This window comes from Limulus polyphemus, unplaced genomic scaffold, assembly GCF_000517525.1.
Source record: "Limulus polyphemus unplaced genomic scaffold, Limulus_polyphemus-2.1.2 Scaffold1041, whole genome shotgun sequence".
Classification (NCBI taxonomy): domain Eukaryota; kingdom Metazoa; phylum Arthropoda; class Merostomata; order Xiphosura; family Limulidae; genus Limulus; species Limulus polyphemus.
This window is the reverse complement of record NW_013666651.1, coordinates 158,034-164,786: the sequence shown is the minus strand read 5'-3', so window position 1 is coordinate 164,786 and position 6,753 is coordinate 158,034. Positions and strand designations below refer to the sequence as shown.

General features: G+C 29.6%; 1 protein-coding gene across 1 annotated transcript in view; it reads left to right on the top strand.

Annotated features, from left to right (window-relative positions):
- The window catches only part of LOC106461836 (forkhead box protein O-like), a 22,025-nt gene that overhangs the window by 1,416 nt on the left and 13,856 nt on the right, over window positions 1-6,753 (top strand). The gene's annotated exons all lie outside the window — the stretch shown is intronic.

The window sequence follows — 6,753 nt, the reverse complement described above, 5'->3', positions numbered from 1 at the left end:
AATGTACAACGTTTCGACAAGGTACCTGATGATGACAAAACCTTGCCGAAACATTGTACATTTACTGTTATGTTAAACTTATATTAAAGTTTTTCTTCATTACCCATTCAAGCCGTCTACAGCCATTATTATAAATGTTAGCTGTAGAAGACTAAATAATAAGTATATGTGTCAAAAAATAATATTTGTTCTTTTGTTAAATACTTAACTCACTTTGTTTTAAATAGAAATAATAAAAATAAAAAAAATTGTAAAGAAGTTTACTTATTATGGCTCTGCTATGGAAGTACAAATCAAGATGTTGGTTGGCTTTTTTGATCATGGATTACCTTTTTACCAAGCTTTGATGAGCAGTGTCGAAAAAAGTTCATTTCTTTTAATGTAAGAATCTGTGTTAGTTTCATTAAGTTAAGGGTAGAATGTATAAGATTAGCCTGTGTGAATATTTGTTCAGTGCAAAATAACTGTGTTGCTTGATGAAGCTTGGAATTGTGGGTATGATGTTCTTGAAGTTATTTATAATATTGCCAATTATCTTAATTGTTTCATGGTGAAAAATCATACTGTCAATAGTTTGATTTTTATCTGCCCACTTTTATCCATAAATAAAAATTTGGTGACACAGAGACAAGTAGAATCATTAATATATACGTTTTCTTGATGTTTTAGTTCCTTTGTTTTAGTAATTGTTTGAAATGCACACCTAAACATGATACTGGCCTCAACCAAAGGTACATTCACAGATATTCCCTGTTATTGACCGTTGAATGTATGGTAGCTTTTGCTGTAGCTATAAATTCGTAGTGTATATTTTACCTAATGTGCATTTTTTTGTCAGTCTGTAGAAAATATGATTTAATCAGAATTAGATATTTAGTCGAACCTGTCTAGAGCATAGTAGCAAAAAGGTATTTATAAACAATGCAATGTAACTGTAATAAAGGTTGAAGACAGCTAATTGGGTGACAGTGGACCGTATTCATGCTGAGAGTAAGTTGTCTTTTCAAACTGAATTTGTAAAATGGCTAAATTTGTCAAAAAATTTTGTTATACAAAAGGGTTTTATCTTTTAAAAAACATTCAGTTAAATCTTTATGACTGAACTTGTAGTACATCATCAGTATTGTAAGGAGGAGCTTTGATCAAAGCTTCTATGAAAAGAATTGTTTTCATAACCCATAGTGTTTACAAGGTTAACATTTGAGTTGCCAAAGTTACCATTAATAATATTTATTTATGAAATAAAAATTTTTATGTACGTTTTAATGCCTGTAGGATATTGAATAATTCAGTAAATTTAACTGTTTTCTGTTGCTGTTGTTTTTAAAAACTTTATTGATTCTTAATTTTTCTTGACCATAGTCAATGTTAGAATGTAATGATAATTTAATTATAGATTTTATAAGCTTTATTTATCCAAATGTTTTGTTTAAGATTTTAACTTCCCTTTCTCATTCTATCTACGAGTATGTAAATTAGTAATGGCACATTTTTTATCTTTTTTTTTTTTTTTTACATATGTAGAATTTTAGAATTAAAACTAAGAACAGTAAGACATTTCAGAACAGAAGTAATAGGAGAATGCTAATGAAGTTCAGTGTGCTACATTCTTGTGATAGTTCTAAAAATATTGTAAAAATAAACAAGCTGTAAGGCTGAATGGATAATTATTAGTATGAAACAGGCTTTGGACACAGTAACACGATATGATAAGTAAATACATTATAATATGAACCAGGAGTTCTGATTTTAAGTATATTGTACAAGAAACCTAGACATGGTCTCTAGGTGTGGGGAGGATAATTTGGAAAATGTCTTGGTTGAAGAAAACAGAGGACTGTTAAAAGTGGAGTTCAGTCAAACTAGATTAATGTAACAAGTGAGGTACCTCAGGCTTCAGTGTTTAGGACTTTTTTGGTTTATGTCACTGACATAGATGAAAGAATGGTCAATAAATTGCTTACATTTGTTGATGATATTAAGGTTTTGAATATTCTTGGCTGTGAGGATGTTACAAAAGGACTTTCATTATTTGATTAGTTGTAGAAGTGGAGGATTGGTAGTCCCATTAATTGATTACATGTAATTAATCAATTAGTATAGTGTTACTGAAACCATGATATGTACAAGCAAGCAAAAAAAAAAAATTGCAGCAGTTGTTGCCAACAAGTTGCCTTCCCTGTAGTCAACAACTCAAAATTAGTACCACTAGTAGATGGCCTTAGCAACTCTGCCATAACAAAACAGAGTGAGCAAGTTTAGTGTCAGTAGGAATCAAATCTAAGATCATTGAATTATAAGCCCTTTTCCAAAAGCCAAACAAACTTTAAGTGAAAAACAATAACAAAATATTGTGAGGAATTAAGTTAGCATTATTTCTTCCTTTAGATGTAGCATCTGTTGGCACATATCATTACATGTTATATATATCACACAATTACAAAGTTACTACATTAAACACACAACTTCTATTAATAATGTTTTACAATTGTACCACTCATTGTTTGGGCATTCATGTCATATAAGCATGAACTCAACAGTTGCGTGCTCTGTACAAGATGTTAGTTAGCTTGGGATATAATGTCACATGTGTACAATGATTAACATAACACTAACAGATACAGAGCTGTAGTACATAAATACTTCACTTCATTGACAGTTTAGAAAAAGAAGAGTTTTTTTAGTTAGTAATTCGTTGTTAGGCTCTCTTCTGCAACTGTTACCATATAGGTTTCAATCTACGGGTGCCCGAGCTTAATGTGGAAAATAAGTTTGTGAACGTACGTGTGTCTAGTATAGTGACTGTCTTCATTGCCTCTTAGCATGTGAATGTTACTTGTCTAGTGTTCATGAATTGTACTTTGTAAGTAGTCTTTATGTGTTTTAATAAACAATTCCAGTGAGTACTCGATGTGTCCTTATTGAACTAGTCAAGGCTATTTAAATGGCCTAGTTGCTAAGATACAGACATACATTGTCACATTAGTACCTAACATGAGGCCCTCATGAGTATTGACTGTGGTGTCTTTTATGTTAGAGTTGTCTACGAAGAGTCCTTTTAATACAGTGTCACAGTAAATCGTGTCTTGAGATTTATCCGTGAAGAATTGTCTTTCTTCAATTCTTTTTTCTCTTATGATGTTACAGCAACTCAACTGATCGAGAGGGAAGTGCAGTTGTTTCTTTGTTATCAGTTTAGCTCATTGTTCAACTTTCAGTCTGACATTTTTTTTTAGCAGTAGTCTAGTTAACTAAGTTTTATTTTATATGAAGTTGTGATTAACTCATTGTGCAGTTTATTCATTTACTAGAATATTCATCATGTACTTAAGTACTGCAAATTTTTTTGTCATTCAAAAAGATGTAACTTATTAATGTACTGTTTAGAGCAAACTCTGTGAGATTGACATGGCTACTCAAGAGATGACAGTGACCTCTGGGGTTAAATTGATTTTGTTTTCCCATAACATATTGAATAGCCTGTATTAAGTTTACAACTTATTTTGGTATTTATTTTGTTTCACAATGTTAGTATATAACTATGTTTTGTGTATTTTTTCTAATTACTAGTATGTCATTTTCTTATTGTGTCTTAGGACACTTGTTTCTTAAAGCTCGTAGTCAAATTATTTCAGTATTAAAAAGTATTGATAAGAGGCTTTTGATCTCAGAAAGTACACAAATAATGTGTGATTGTACAAATATTATTGATTCAATGTCAAATTCTTTTTGTTAAGTCAATCATCAGTTGACATTCTTGCAAGGTATTAGTAGTTGTAGGCCTTCAATGTATGATGTCAGTCAACAGCCACATTTTGTAGAAAATGTGTATTTTTCATTGGCTTGTGATGTAGTGTTATATTAATTATTGTAAGGATGTGACACTGACATATGCTGAGCTAAACATTTGAATGGTTAGAAAACAGAAGTTTTTCATTAGTATTTGCTTTTGCAGGTAGTCATGCAAGTTTCAATCTATTATTATCTGTATAACTTGTATAGGAATAACCTTAAAAGTGTTGTGGAAACAAAGGATTTTGGTGTTTTGGTTGATCATTTTCGTAAGCCATCCAAGCAGTGTGCTTTTGCTAAAAGTAGGGCAAAGAGGATTTTAAGTTGTATTTACAGAAGTATTGAACATAGTATAAAAAGGTTTATGTAGCCTTGTGCTTAATGAAAAACACATTAGCAGTATCTTGTTTGCTTAAATAGTTGAAATAATTGAAAATAGGAATAGTTGGAAACACTAATTTCAATTACTTTGAATTAGTTGATTATTTTTTTGTGACAATCAGTTTTGGTTAATAGGTTGTTGGAATAATACAAAACAGTAACAGTTGGAAACACTAACTTATAATTATTGATTTCTTTGTAATTTTGATAATTTTAGTTTGCATTACATTTATTAATATAATTGTTGCTTATAGGTATTCAACTGTTTTGATTAATTGATTAAATCACTAATTCTAATGGGTTGGGCAGATGGCTTTTAATTATAGTAAATGTAAGGTAATACATGTGGGTTATCATAATTTAAATTCTGATTTTTATAAAGTAATCTTAACAGTGTTATGGAAAGAAAGAATCCTGGTGTTTTGGTTGATCAGTCTCTTAAGCCATCTTGTTGCTAATGGTAGGGCAAAAGAGGATTTTAGGTTGTATTTACAGAAGTATTGAATGTAGTATAAAGAGGTTACAATTTCATTATTTATGTCACTATTTAGTCCTCATTAGGAGCATTATGTTCATTCTTGGGTTCCTTATCTTAGAAAGAACATTGAATTTTTGGAAAAGGTTTAATGGATGTACCTAAAATGGAAAGTCATATGACCAGAGAGGTTAAGACCTGTGAAATTGTTTTCTCTTGATAAAAATAAAAGTTAAAAGGATCTGATTGAGATATTTAAGATTGTTAAGGGAACTGATAGTTTCGATGCATAATGTTTTTTTTTTTTTGTACTTAATAGTGAGAATGGTATGATAAGAGGTCACGAATATATATTTTGGAAGGCAGGAGTAATTTTCAGCTTAAACAGTTTTATTAACAGGATTGTTATCCTTTGGATCAGGTTGCCTTCCAATCTGGTAGATGCAGTCAATTTAAGGGAAGTGTTGAAAAATATTTAAATGTTAAGGGCTACTTTTGAATTTCTTGTTATTGTTGTTTTTTAAGTTTAGTTGAGTAAAGATTGTTGTCTTTAAATGTTATTTGTTGTTGTTGTTTTATCTTAATGTTAAAAACTGTTTTGATTAGAGATTCCTTTAGTGTTTGCTTGTCAATGTATAAGTTATAAGTGACCAAAATGAAGAAACCTCGTGAGATCACATCAGAATAACATTTCTGATGTTTTTCAGCTTTGCATCCTGTATTTTACTAGGTTTATGGATGTAATGAACTGTTCTTTAAATATATAAACAGTTGGAAGTTGAAGTAAGATAATTTCCAAAAGACAAACACAAATGTACAAAAACAAAAAAAATTTAAGATAAATTTTTTTTAGGTTCATTATCATCCAAAATCTACAAAGTCATTCTAACAAAGTAATCATCGATTTATCGTGCACATTTTTATTTGGTGGTACAACAAAAATAATGAGGTAATAATTCATGTAGGTATATGTTAAGATCTTAGTTTCTCCTAAAATAATTCAAAATAAAATAATCTTCTTTTGCACATTAGTTTTGAACTTGTATTGCAACAAACATGGAGAAAAAGTTATTTTTTAGGCTAGCTGGATCAAATTAAGTTTGAGATAACCTGCATATGTAGTCTTATTTTTTTTTTTCATTAGAAAGATTTGTTTGGGCATGCATTGACAAGATTTAAATGTTTATAGCCTTGAGAGACATTTTTCATCCTAAAGTTGTTAATTTTGTGTTTAAAAGGAATATGTGAAATTTTCAACTTATAACATTCCTTTTACTTTCAAATCAACAGAGAAATTTGTTAGTGCATCTTCAAACGTGCTTCTAACAATCGTAAATTGTAAATATTGTCAGTTCACCTACAGAGAACTAAAATGTTCTTATTTTGCATATAATTGTGTGTTTGTATTGAGGTTAATGCTTAAAGTCAACATTCCCTTGAGTTGAATTAATTTTTTATTGGTGTTATCTATGATTACCAACATTTGTGTAAAATATAAAAAAAAACACTCAAAATTTTTTTTGTGAATAAAACTAATGAGGTTTTATAATTTTTTGAGTTTTTTGAAAACGGTCCCTTATATACATGAAAGCTCAGAATGTCCCCATAGTGGTTTTCTCAGCCATTTTCATGTGTTAGTATGCCATCTCGTTCTTTCGAACCAAAATTCCAAGAAGGTAGGTTCTGTCTTTAGTCTGCTTGAAATGTAATATTTTTTAAGACTCAAATACAGCTTAGTTACTAAGTGTGATAAATTACAGTGGAATTCTGTGGTATCGATTTAGTAATTTATGATTTTTTTTTTGCTTATTTAAATTGTATGTATATAAAACCTAAAAAAAAATTTAGAAGCTTGATAACCAAGTACAAAGGTTGTAACTAGAAAAGATAATTGTTTACTTTACTTATTTATTTACTGTTTTATGTTTTAAGAAAAATAAGTTTAAGAACTTATTTCTAAATAGCAATGATGTATAATAATTGAAATGTGACTGTATTTTACAAGCTACTAGTCTACTAAAACACAGCTAAGACAGGTCACTTTATAAAAACCAAAGGTCATTTTTATATTATTTGATATGGTAACATGAGAGCACGCGTGCTAC